Here is a 12,378-nt window from a genome sequence, read left to right on the forward strand (position 1 = left end):
TATATATAGTTTTGGAAGATTTTTCAGATAGAAATTCAGAAATCTTGAACAGCTCACACATACGGAAGACGTGAAAAAAAGAGAAAGTCAGCATTCTGAGATCACAGAATGATTACTTTTTTCCCAGAAATGTGAGTTTTTGCTCTGAATTTTGGCTATTTAAAATCCAAATTCTGACTTTATTATCAGAATTTAAATTTAGTGTCAATCTCTGTACGTCAATTATGTTGTAAGTATAGATAAAAATAATCACATAACTATTTATTCCTTCTTGTAGGAAGTCAAAAGTCAGAAGAAAGTGAGAATTTTGAAACTAAAGTTAATTTTTTTTGTGTTATTGGCCCTAATGGTGTTCCGTACACCATGGAGTAGCAAAGAACTTACATTTTTACCAATCAAATCTCTGCCCATATATGAAAAATGTGAATGTTTAACATCTAGGTAAAATCGTAATTGAAACCCTTAAAATTGCAGAAATGAATTCAATTTAAGTAATTTTTTGATTGATGTGGGACGACACGTTTAAACCAAACAGCCAACAGAGCGATCGTTCTCACCAAACAACTTTCAGTCTAGTCAACAGTAAATCTGCAGAAAAAGCGTTGAATGTGACAAAACCAACGAAGCGAGACGCAGAGAAAAAAGAGAGCGATGCTCTCAGACGCCCTGATGTTCCAGTTGGACGATCGTCGCTCCGTTTCAACGTCCTGAGCTGAAAACATCGTGTCGTCTTCTCCATACGTCTCTCTCATGTTCCTGATGTTTTTAGTTTCTGTATTTGCTATACATCAACATTTATGGACACTTTCATGAAGGTTTTTACAGCTTTTTTCAGTTAAATCATCCTTTTCTTTCCTTCTGTTAAATCTACGCGCTCTGACGTAATTTAGATTTTTGTAGTTTACGTTTCTTCTCTGGTCATTTTGCAGATATTTTGAGTTTTTAGCCTCTTCCCTCTTTTGAAATAGTTTTGTGACCATCCCAGTCCTCTGACTTGTTATCCCTGCAAGCGGTTTCTGTTTCCTTTTGAACATTTTGCCTTCATGGATTCTCACTTAAACACATTATAGGAATTAGACGCATTATGCAGGAAAATTCATAATTCATAATTGCAAAGTGTGGTGAGAAAGAAACATTTCTTTACTTTTTGAATCAGGGATTTTTAACTTGAATGACTTCACACACAAACAGAAATATTTCTGGTGTTATGTGGGGAATTAAATCACCTGAGACTGATAGAACATTGTCAAGTCTTTTTACTGCTTGGAGTTGAAGAATAACAAACATTTTAAACTTGTAGATTATAAATAGAATCCAGATTTCTGTGGTTTTTCATGCAAGCAACTTTAAAAACTAACATTTTATTTTGTGACACGGTGCTTCCTGATGCTAGAAAAGGCATTATTTATCACAAAACTGGAACTGTATCATTGGAAAAAGGAATATCTGTAAAAAGATGGCAACCTGACACTTCAGTTGCATCATTTTTATGAGATAGTCTGGAATCTGCTTTTTTCTATGTTTTAATTAATGGTTGATTTGTGTGAAGTTTTACTAGCAGCAACGTCCTTGCCAGTGAAACTCTTGATAAAACGCAGCGATGACAGCACGTGTTTCCCTGGAGGAAACTAACATGGACAAAGTAAGAACATTTTCTACCATCTCTTTGTTTTTAACCAGCCTTTCACTGCTGATTCAACCAAATCAAAAATATCACAAAGAGTTTCATTAATAATTTTGAAATTTTGCACTAAGAGTTTTTGTTGTATTTTGCAACATTTTTGTTGAATCTGGTGTCATGTGACCAACCACCGGATGTTTCTACTGGCAGAGACGACAAAGAACCTGACAGGAAGTGGTTAGAGGATTATATTTTTTATTGACTTTTGTGAACAAACTTATTCACGTATAATTTTAATTGTGTTTCTTATTGCAATTGCAAATTTTTTTTTTCTACATTAGCGGAATATTGTAAAAGTTTTGCCTGTATTTGTAGTGGAAACCCAAAATAAGAGATCTTTGAAATGATGTCCATTGTATTTCAAAGTCAAAACTACTTCTCATTCTTGCAGATCTCGAATATCTCCAAAATGCAACAACGATGTGACCTTGCTTTGATTGTTCATTTAGAAACTTTGAGCAAAAGTTTTTTTTATTAAGTGAAGTCTTTAATATTGACTGTTCATGGTGTTAAATCTTGAATGTGAACTTGCCTTAAATGAGCACAGTAGATCTCTCATGGTCTGAAAAATGCTGAATTAATTTCTATTGACTTTCTTATGTAGCCTCAAGTCCTTCTCTGATTGGCTAATCAGTCCCTCATGCTTACTCCTCCCCCGGAACAGCTAAGCACAGAATACGATTCAAACAGTCTAGAAAGGACCGGCCAACCTTTTAAAATACATTTGAAGTGCATTAAAAAGCACTGTGAAACCACATTGTCAGACCTGCTCAGTTACTTTAGTGATTTAAATCCAGTGACATTTTTCTGTATTGTTAGAGACTTTTAAGGTGACAAAGCATCACCATAGGAGCAGTTTTTGGGAGAAGAAAGCATAGTTTTGTCTGTTTTCATACATATATTTGCCTATTCTAGTCAGTAGAGAATGTTAGAGAGATGATTAATAAGGGGCAGTTCTTAAAGCCTTTGATTATCATCTGTTTCTTAAAGTGTCATATTTTGTGAATCGAAATGAATTAAAATTTGAACAGAAATAGAGTGATTCATCTTATGTAACAGATTGGAAAGGTTGGCTGCATCCTTCAGATTAATTTTGTTAGATTGTGAAAGTGATTGATTAACAAAAGGCAACATTATTGAAGGTAGTTCAATAATCACTACAGCAATTTAATTTAATAGGGGATCACTCTTCATGACAGCGCCCAACACAGACTATCACAATAAAAACTGACGGAGCAAATCTAGCAAATACTGATCTTTGCTAGTCTCTCTTCTTAGTATGTTTTATCTTTTCCTTCTTTAAGGTCTATTTCTGTGTCTTTGAGATCACTAATGTCTCTACATTTGTGGTCTGTCGTTCTCTAATTAAATTTAAACCTTTGTGTTTCTCGCTTTGAGAAGCTATTTCTGTCTTCCTCTTGATTCCCAGCTGTCTAGCTCTTCCTCTGTGAGTCAGCAAATATGGACAAGACAAACACAAAGATGAACATAACAAAAATCTAAATATAAAGCGAGATGCGAGAGGTTGAGTCTGGATATAAATGATCTGACAGCTAATCTGTTTTCTTCTCCATATTCAATCATCTGTTCTGTCTGGGATTCGGGTTCGTATTGACCGTCCACTCTGGGGCCGTCTCCGAATGTCAACAGCTTTGGCGTCACTGCATTTTCACTCTGTGTGTTTTTAACACTTTCACCTTGGATGGTGTGAAAAAAATACTTTAAAATGTTGCAGAAGAAGCTTCTTGAACACCAGAAACGCTCCTGTTACTAACTCAGCTCCGGGAGTTAGAAATATTCAGGAGGAGGAAAGAAAAATCAGAACATGCCGATTAATACCGACTTTAAATACAAAAACAGATCAAAAACTTTCTGCTTAAAGGGGCAGTGTTACGTAAAACCTAGATTTTTAAGCTTTACATCATGTTATAATGTTATTCTCTCATTAAAAACATACCTAGAGTGTTCCCTTAATTCTTTCATGCATGTCTGATAAATCCTTTTATCTCCATGGCAACCATTCAGCTGTAAAAATGCCTGGGTGGACTTAGCTCCGCCTTCGAGGCATAGCTCCTCCTCAGAGCTGCTGCTTTCATGTTTCCAAACTCCTTCAGACTAGCCAGCAGCAATTAGCAAACACCAGGTGGAACTGCACATCTGCTGAGCTCATTATAAGAAATACTTTTCAGTAAAAAAGTTGTTAAATCATTAATAGAGAGAAGATGTTGTGATGACTTCCTGAAAGCGGAGTTTCAGAAAGAGCAGGAGTTTTTAAAGAGACAGAGCCCCAATTTCAAGGACTTAAATTACGAAGTCAATATTTAATAGATATGTTTTATAACAACTGAAGTTAACGTAGTTACTTTATTGTGCTATAAAGTGGCACTATGTTCCTGGAAAATACATAATAGTTCCACTTTGAAGTGCTTTTTTTTTACTGCAAATAAATGTGTTCAACTCACTTTTTCTTTTCTAGGTTACAAAAGATTTATCTTATATTCTTATTCCCCTCCATCAGCTTGATCCTAAATTTGATCCCTCAGATATTCTTTTTGTCTTAAATTCCCAAATATTTAATACAGTATGCAGCTGAAGCTTTCAAGAGACGCAGAAAAAGCAATAATGCACAAAACGTTACATTTTCTGATAACTCTTGCTTAAAAATACAAAGCTTCTGCTGCCTTGTTTCAAACATCTGCTGTAATTTCTAATAAATTCCATTTTAATTTGGACTGAGATCAAATTAAAGCAGATGCACGTCTCAGAGAAAGCTGAGGAAAAACGGCCCAAAGACGAATCCGTCTGCACAGTTATCACAGGAGCAAGTTTAAGGTTTCTGCAGCCCAGTTATTGAGCAAAGCTGGTCCACTGTTGTGCACTGAAGTGTGGATGAACAGGCGAGGCATCTCCATCTCTTTTGTTGGAGTTCTTTAGAAGAAGCACTTTTTATTCTGGGCATAGGAGACTCTGTTAAAGCCGAGGGTCACTGCAGCTGAAAGCCAATAACTCCACAAATCAATTGCAGCTCTTTTTTACATTCTAGAAAGAACATGCCAGAAGAAATTTCAAAGCTCTGAAGGGTCTACATTTGAAATTGCAACTTGGTAAAACACTGTATTTTTGAGTTGCTCCATTTACAAAATTAGCAAACTTCAAAAAATACAAAAGAGGCAAAATTACAATCAGCTTCACCATAATTTCCTCCAGCTTACTCCTGATTAAATTTGCCCTCTAAGTTATTTTGCATCTGAATGGGAACTAAAAAACATTTTTCATTGCTAATAAAGTTTCTTGATTGTGTATCACTACAAGTTTAATTTAGCAGGTAAAAATACATACATTTCTTAATTCTTAAGTTCCCACGTTTCACAAATAAGCCAGAACTTGGTCGTGTTATTGCGAAAAAAGCTAAAATAAATCAGTATCAATTTGTGGGGTTTTTAGCACACCAAAGCCTTTATTTGTGTGTGTGTGTGTGTGTGTGTGTGCGTGTGTGTGTGTGTGTGTGTGTGTGTGTGGGTGGGGTTAGTATTTCAGAGGTGGACTTGAATTGGGCTTCAAGTTGCCGTCCTATTAAATAAGCTAAGTGTGTTTGAGTTTATATTGTCACACTGCCACTACCACATTTTCTGTTTTAATTCAAATGCGGCATCATAATGGGCACCATCCAAAAAGAATGAAGATCCTTATGAAGAGGTTTTTTTGAGAAATGTGCCTTTATATGTTTTGAGTACTTCATGTTGTTAAACAGGCTCTATCTACTTGATTCTACATTTCTGATAACAGAAAATTTTGTACGTACGACTAAATCTGGTTTTACCATTTTTTTCCTGTTCCTAAATCAAATAATCGTCTAAAAAGTGCTTTTTGCATTTACTCAAGTTAGCATCGTCTGATAGTAATCTGAAACCTTCAAGGTTGACGAAAAGTAAGAACAGAAGTAATATGAGGAGGCAAATACTTTTTACAGCACCATGTTGATATTAAACTAATGCAGTTTATAGGTTGGGTTCACTAATTCTGGCACAATCATTTCATAACAGGGTTATTATTTTAACAACATTATAGATGTGACATGTCAAAATGTGTTTAGTTATTCTTTGAATTTATTTTGTTTGGTCAAGAAGTTGTTTCTTCGGACATTTTAATGGCGTATTAAGTTCTGTTACGCTGCTCTTGACAGTTGGTGGTTACCATAGCAACCAGTAACTGACAGCTCCTCCCCCTTTTTTCAGTTGCCGTCGGTAACTGTGGGGGCCGAAGCTGCTGGTGATGTTGACCACCAACTTGATTTCCTATTTTGTTAGAATAAATACAGCAAACCTGAGTGTTTCTTTCGTTAAGTCAACAAACATAAATACTTTTGAAAAATAAAATAACATTTTTTTCTCAACTAAATTTTTTTTTTTTTTTGGAGTTGTCTAATTAATCCACCCAGAATCCACCCAGAATATAATTTTTGATGCCGAGTTTCTCTACCAGAACTGTAAACAGATCTCTACCAGATCTTAGCTTTCAGCTTACCAAAGTAATTAAGCAATAAACACACACCTGAAACGTACATCATAAAATAGGATGTTCAATTTCTCTGACAAACCGAGAGAAAAACAAAACAAATTTAGATAAATGAAACTGAAAACGTTTCACAAAGAGCAGCAACAACCTGTGGATGACACGGCAGCTCATTACTGAGCTCACACACATTTCATCTCTTATCTCTCCCAACAAATTGCTTCACGACAAGCATCTCTGTCTGGGTGAACGTGTTTTTATCAATAACGCTTCGATTTTATACACTAATGAATAACGCCGATATTTGAGGGAAAAGTGACATGTATGTGATTTTTCTGACTCTGTTAGTAATTAATAATAACTTGGTGATGAATAGTTAAGATGAGAACTAATTAAAATTAATCATTTAAGCTACTTCACAAATGTATAATTAATGTTTATTTAATCAAACTCAGTTTTTGCATTTATTTCCTTTGCTGAGGAAAAATAAAAAAAATCTTCTGAACGAAAAGACATATCCATGCAAATGTTGGGCGTGATTTTGCCAAACGTCTTGCAGTGACAGAGGCAGTTTTTGGCCACAGTTTTCTGGGTGTTTACCGGCTGGGAGACGCCATCACACCAGACTGGCACAGAAAGGGTCCATGACACGGCTCACCTCCCTGCACCACACTGAACCCTCACATTCTGGACCCACATGCCGGCCAACAACACAAACCACGTCAAAATAAAATGAAATAAACCCCCACAAAGTGACACAAAGGTAAGTTGGGACTCACCCTGCAGAGGCGGCGGCGTCGGGTGCCGCTGGGTGTTTTTTGTGTTTCTTGGCGTCGGGGTCACCACCTGAACTCCGACGATGCCGAGAGCTGAAGCGACACTTTCCTGTGTGAACAAGTTGTTACCATCTTCTCGCAGCTTCTCCGGAGACGGAAGCAGAGATAGAGCAATCCGGGCGACTTGATCCGCTTGTTGTTTTTACATCTTCCTGAACATTTGGCGGGTTTTACTTTGACAAGGCAGAAAGCTCTTCAGTGTCTCTCTCCGCCGCTCTGCTGGCGCCTCGCCTTTCTCTCTTCTCCGCCTGCCTTTCGACAACAACTGAGGGGAAGATGCTCGCTGGCGCTGGCTGTGTCTCGTCGCCCGTGGCAACCAGTTGCTATAGCGATGGACCTGAGCTCATTGGGAGACGGAGGTGATGATGGAGAAGCTGGGAGGCCTATGGAGGGATGGAGGCAGACTGGGAATGATTATTGGGAAGTTTGCAGGTCATAAGACTTTGTGAAAGAGCGAGAAGAGAGAAAAATATGTTTGAATATTTAGTTTAACTCTGTTTTGAGTTGTTAGTGTCAGATTCTTATAAAACTTTGTAAAATAAGAAAATTAAATGCACATTTAGTCACTTTTCTCTTTGTTAAACTGATTAGTCAACCATCTGATGGGCTGATGCAGTGTTAATTTTCTGCATTAAATGCATTAGATTTTCTTCTTTCTGTACAACATAAATTTTTATTTTATTTTTAGAAAATAATAGAATAAAAACACCCTTTATTGTCAATTCAGATGTGACAGCAGCATCAGGTATAAAATAAAGTACTGCACAGTTACTACAAATCTACACAACGACAGAGATGGATGTCAGATTGCACAAAATTAGTTCAAACTTGTGCATTTTCAAATTGATATGATTTAGAAATCCCATTTTATCAACAATCAGGTTGTCGTAATGTCTATAAAACAATGCAGGTTTAGTTTATTTCAGGGAAAATAAAAATAACAAAAAAAAATCACAAGTTTTCTTTTGAATTTTTAATGAAAGAAACATCAGATTTTTGTGACCCTCCACATTGTCAGCTTGAACGGTTCTGCTGGAGCGGCTGACGTCAAGCTTAACTGGTTTTTCACCATAGAAGACCGCAGCAACAACATCATTATGACTGATGAGTCTCTGATTTTCCTCTTTATCTCCTGCTCTGTCTGACTCCTGCCATCACTTAACAAGACACAGAGATACTTGAACTCCTCCGCTTGTCTGGTTCAGATCTCTGGTTTCTGAGTTAGATGAGCTGATTCTTATCAAAGTTACTTCGCACTTGGCTGTGAACAAATCCAATGCACTCCGGAGGTAATAGCCTTAAGAAGATTATTTATTTATTTATCTCTCTTTTCCATTTCTACCCAAGATATCTGTGACCCTATATTAATCAATGAATGTCTGAAACAAGGAAAATAATAACGCAAATCAGAAAATAACTGCTAATATTAAAGGGGGAAAGGTATATCCTAACCCACATATGTTGATTTTTTGTTTTATTTTGTTGCTATTTTTCATTCTCTTATCTGGTCATTTTGTAGATCTATGCCTTTTTTTTTATCTGCAATGTTTATTTTATATTCGCTAAATGATTGATAAAAAAAAAGAAGAAAAAAAAAGAATTAAGACTCTAACAAGACCATTAGTGGCAAAAAGCAAAGATGTGTCACTCAATGACAAACGACACCCAACTAGAGATTGCTCGACTTTCATGGTAAAATCATCTATTGTATATTATTTTCAGCGTTTTCCCCAGTAATTGTTAAAAGGAACTTGTATAAAATAATAGTTTAGCTAGAAATGTCCCCAAATCACAGGAAAATAGTTGAAGGAATTATAGAATTACCACAGATAATTTTAGATTTTATCCTTGAAGACAATAATAATAAAAAACAATCCTCACACTGTAAAAATACAAGATCTTATACCAAGTACCTTCTTGTTTCTCGAGGCGGGGCTCTGTTACGACTTGGACAAAACTTGTCAACTAATGCCGTAGTTCACTTATACACTGTTTATTATGCTCATATTCAGGTGAACAAAGTTGGAGAAACCGTGTAGCATATTTACAATCTACGTTCAGGCAGGTTAAAAAACAAACAACAACAAAAAGGCAGCAGTACCTCCATAGCAGCTCAGAAGTCCATCATATTCAGTGCAACCGGTTGAGAGTTGAAACTTCTTTTCCTTTTTTATGGCGGTTGGCAAACAAGAGATTTTTATTGGCGGTTGGATATAAACGTAAAGGGGAGTAGGTGACCCTGTGACGCCTTCCTTCAGCGTCACAGGGGTCCACAAGAAGACAAGAAACAAACAAAAAACATTTACATCTAACTCAAGTAAACTATTATCAAAGTATACAAAAATACATTTAAAAAATCATAATACTGAAAAAAGAACCAAGATACGCAACGATGATGTCACTACTATATCCAAATTGTAGGTGGCTGTGTCGATGCCTGTTGAAAAATGCTACTTGCGTGAAAAAACCGGTTGCAAAACTTTACTATAAATCCCATTTGACGCAAATATGTTTAATGTTACATGTGAAAATTATGTTTCAAAACAATTTTCTAAAGAAAACACCGCATTTGAGCATAACCAGATCAATGGACCTTACCACAGGGTCCGCCTTTCATTGGCTAATGCCCATTTTACGTCACAGCGCAGCTATCACGTGGGTTACCGGCTCACAAACTCATGCTAATGTACATTGTGGACTACCAGACCCACAGAAAGTTTTTGCGTCAGGACTCGAAAAAAAATAGTTTTCCGTCAGTGGTGACATTGCCTGGTATCTGTACAGGCGATGTCAGGTATCCTGATCGTATTTGTGGAACTAAAATTCAGATTTCCAAAATCTGAAACGAAAAGCCTTGCTTGGATCAAAGCTTGTGCACAACCGCATTTGCAGCTCAACCGTCATAGGATCAATAAGAACAAAGTGTCTGCTGGCGTAAGTATTATTGCTTTGCTTTCTTTGTGTTTAGTGAATGAAAAAAATAAAGTCAATAATAAACACATCCATTATGAAAACCTTTTAGCCAAGTACAGCATAATGGCAGTACCGATACAACTTCTACATCCTGAAGCCTGTCTGTTACAGCTTTACGTTAGCTGAACAGATCAATATGCAATGTGTACCGTGTCTGACATACATTAAAGATTTTATTTGACCTGAAAAGGCTTTTTACTAAACTGTAATCGTGTTAGCCACGCTAGCACAGAGTACCGTACTAGGCACATTCGAACCCTCAAAACCATGAATGTCCGACTCACCCAGCCTTGGAAGAACAGTAGGCATCAGTGATCTTGTCCACAGCTATATTTATGCTGAGGGTGTGAGGATCTGCTGTTTTCCTCATCGACTGGTAGCATTTAGCTGCAACTCGCACAAAGTTGGAGGCATCGCGTGGCTAAAACATCTTGATGTCGTCCAAAAAAGATGACATGAACTTGTTGGTTCCCTTGTCCATTGTCGTGGCTGATATTTTGTGAAAATCCAGCAGAAATGCAAACTAATCAACTCAGAAATACTCTGCAGAGTCAGTCGAAACAAAAAATCCCATAGAAGCTAAGCTCTGCGAGGAGGTTAATGTGAGACATGAAGTCACGTGGGACTTTCAAGGGACGTTTTTGGGCGGAGCTTGGTAAGGTCCATGAATAACACAATCCCATTCAGCTGTTAGGAGCCGTTGTTGATACGTTTCTCTAGAGAATTCATTTAGCAATTCACAATGGAGTCCAACCAGCCTAGAGTGGAAGAAGTTGCGTCCGAGAAGATTGTAGAAAGGGAAGTACTGCCCCACTCTTCTGAAAAGACAACTGAAGAAAAATGTTCGTGCAAAGCCAAATTTAAGGAGCGCAAACTGGAATACATCAGAGTTCAGAACCATTTAATGAAACGCCTGGATGGGACGGTCAGAMTCAATCATAAATTATTTGACAAGGTTAAACAGCAGAACAGTCTGATAAAGAAAGTTCTCGCAGAGCAAAGACAATTCAARAAATCCGTGGTTTCTGTTCAGGTTCAGACTGATTCACAAGACAAATCAGAAGAGAAACCAGTCCATTGTGCTTCAGTGCAAACAGAGACAGATGAACAGTTAGAACCAGTCCGTCSTTCCATGTCAACACAAACTGAGCTCTGTTTGTTGCTGAAAGACCAGCCCTCTGTAGAACACGTGAACGGAGATCAGGATTAGCAGGCCGACCTAACAGAAACCCTGAATAATGACAACGTTTATGAAGAACAAGAAGTTTCTATACCAGAAACAGTTGAGGATGAGACAGCCGGCATTATGTCAATCTGATAGAAAAAATTATCTCCAGCCCCCAGCAAATCTCAGAAGAAGACATTAGAAAGGCAGYATTCAGTGCTGCCTTTGATTTAGAAGGCCTCAATAAAGAAAAGTTTATTGGAGTAAACGGTGAAGAAGAAGGAGTTACAGTTGAGGATCAGAAAGCCATCATAAAACCTGAYAGTGAAACGGCGATTGATAAACTGGAGCAGGTGACAGAAGAAGAAATGGTCCCTGAAATAACATCCCCTCCACAGATTACAGTAAAGGAAGATATAATCCCAACATCTCAAGAACCAGAAACTCAAGCAGCTGAAGAGTCATCAGAGGAGAATGTCTGCGGACAAGAGAGACCTAGGAAGAAAATCTCACTCTGGAGGCAATTCAAAAAGGTTTTAACTCCCAAACATTGGCACTAGTTCAAAGACAGACATGAAGTTCCTCCAGCATAGAACCAATTTACGTCTCCAGGATATTTGATTAAAAAGGGGGTGGGGCCACCTGTGGGTTGGATGATTGGCGGCATCAGTTGTTGAACGATGCTGTTGAACTGAAGATTCATCTTACAGTGGATGAATTTTACAGTTCATCCACTGTAAGATTAATAAAAAATCAGACAACCACATTTATTAATTAAAGGGAGATTTAGAGAAAGAAAAGGTAAAGAGCCTTTTAGAAGTCTGGGTTCTAAAAGGGTTGGATGATTGGCGGGAATTGGACAAAGGCGGGAATTTCAATATTAAAAAGTCAGGACTGCACGGGGGAAATGTCTCCCCATGTAGGCGTGGGTTCACTCCAGGTGCTCTGGCTTCCCCCACATTCAACATCAGTATTCATGTTCATCCATTGTAAAATTTTTATTTCTAATTCGAAAATGAAAATTAGACAATCAGACAAATTTATTAATTAAAGGGAGATTTAGAGAAAGGAAACGTAAACAATGTGGAACAGAAAGAGCTATCTATCTTCCTCTAAATCTATCTATCTATCTATCTATCTATCTATCTATCTATCTATCTATCTATCTATCTATCTATCTATCTATCTATCTATCTATCTATCTATCTATC

The 12,378-nt window shown here is 37.2% G+C and overlaps 1 protein-coding gene across 1 annotated transcript in view; it reads right to left on the bottom strand.

Moving 5' to 3' along the window:
* LOC103472538 (cortexin-3-like) overlaps positions 1-9,231 on the bottom strand; it is a 31,271-nt gene extending 22,040 nt beyond the window's left edge. The window contains exons 1-2 of the mRNA XM_008422242.2: positions 9,131-9,231; positions 6,973-7,412 (exon numbers count right to left, since the gene is read on the bottom strand). The gene's annotated coding sequence lies outside the window, so the exon portion shown is untranslated. The remainder of the gene's footprint in view (positions 1-6,972; positions 7,413-9,130) is intronic.
* Between the last annotated feature and the right edge of the window lie 3,147 nt (positions 9,232-12,378).

Source organism: Poecilia reticulata, linkage group LG11 (assembly GCF_000633615.1).
Source record: "Poecilia reticulata strain Guanapo linkage group LG11, Guppy_female_1.0+MT, whole genome shotgun sequence".
NCBI lineage: Eukaryota > Metazoa > Chordata > Actinopteri > Cyprinodontiformes > Poeciliidae > Poecilia > Poecilia reticulata.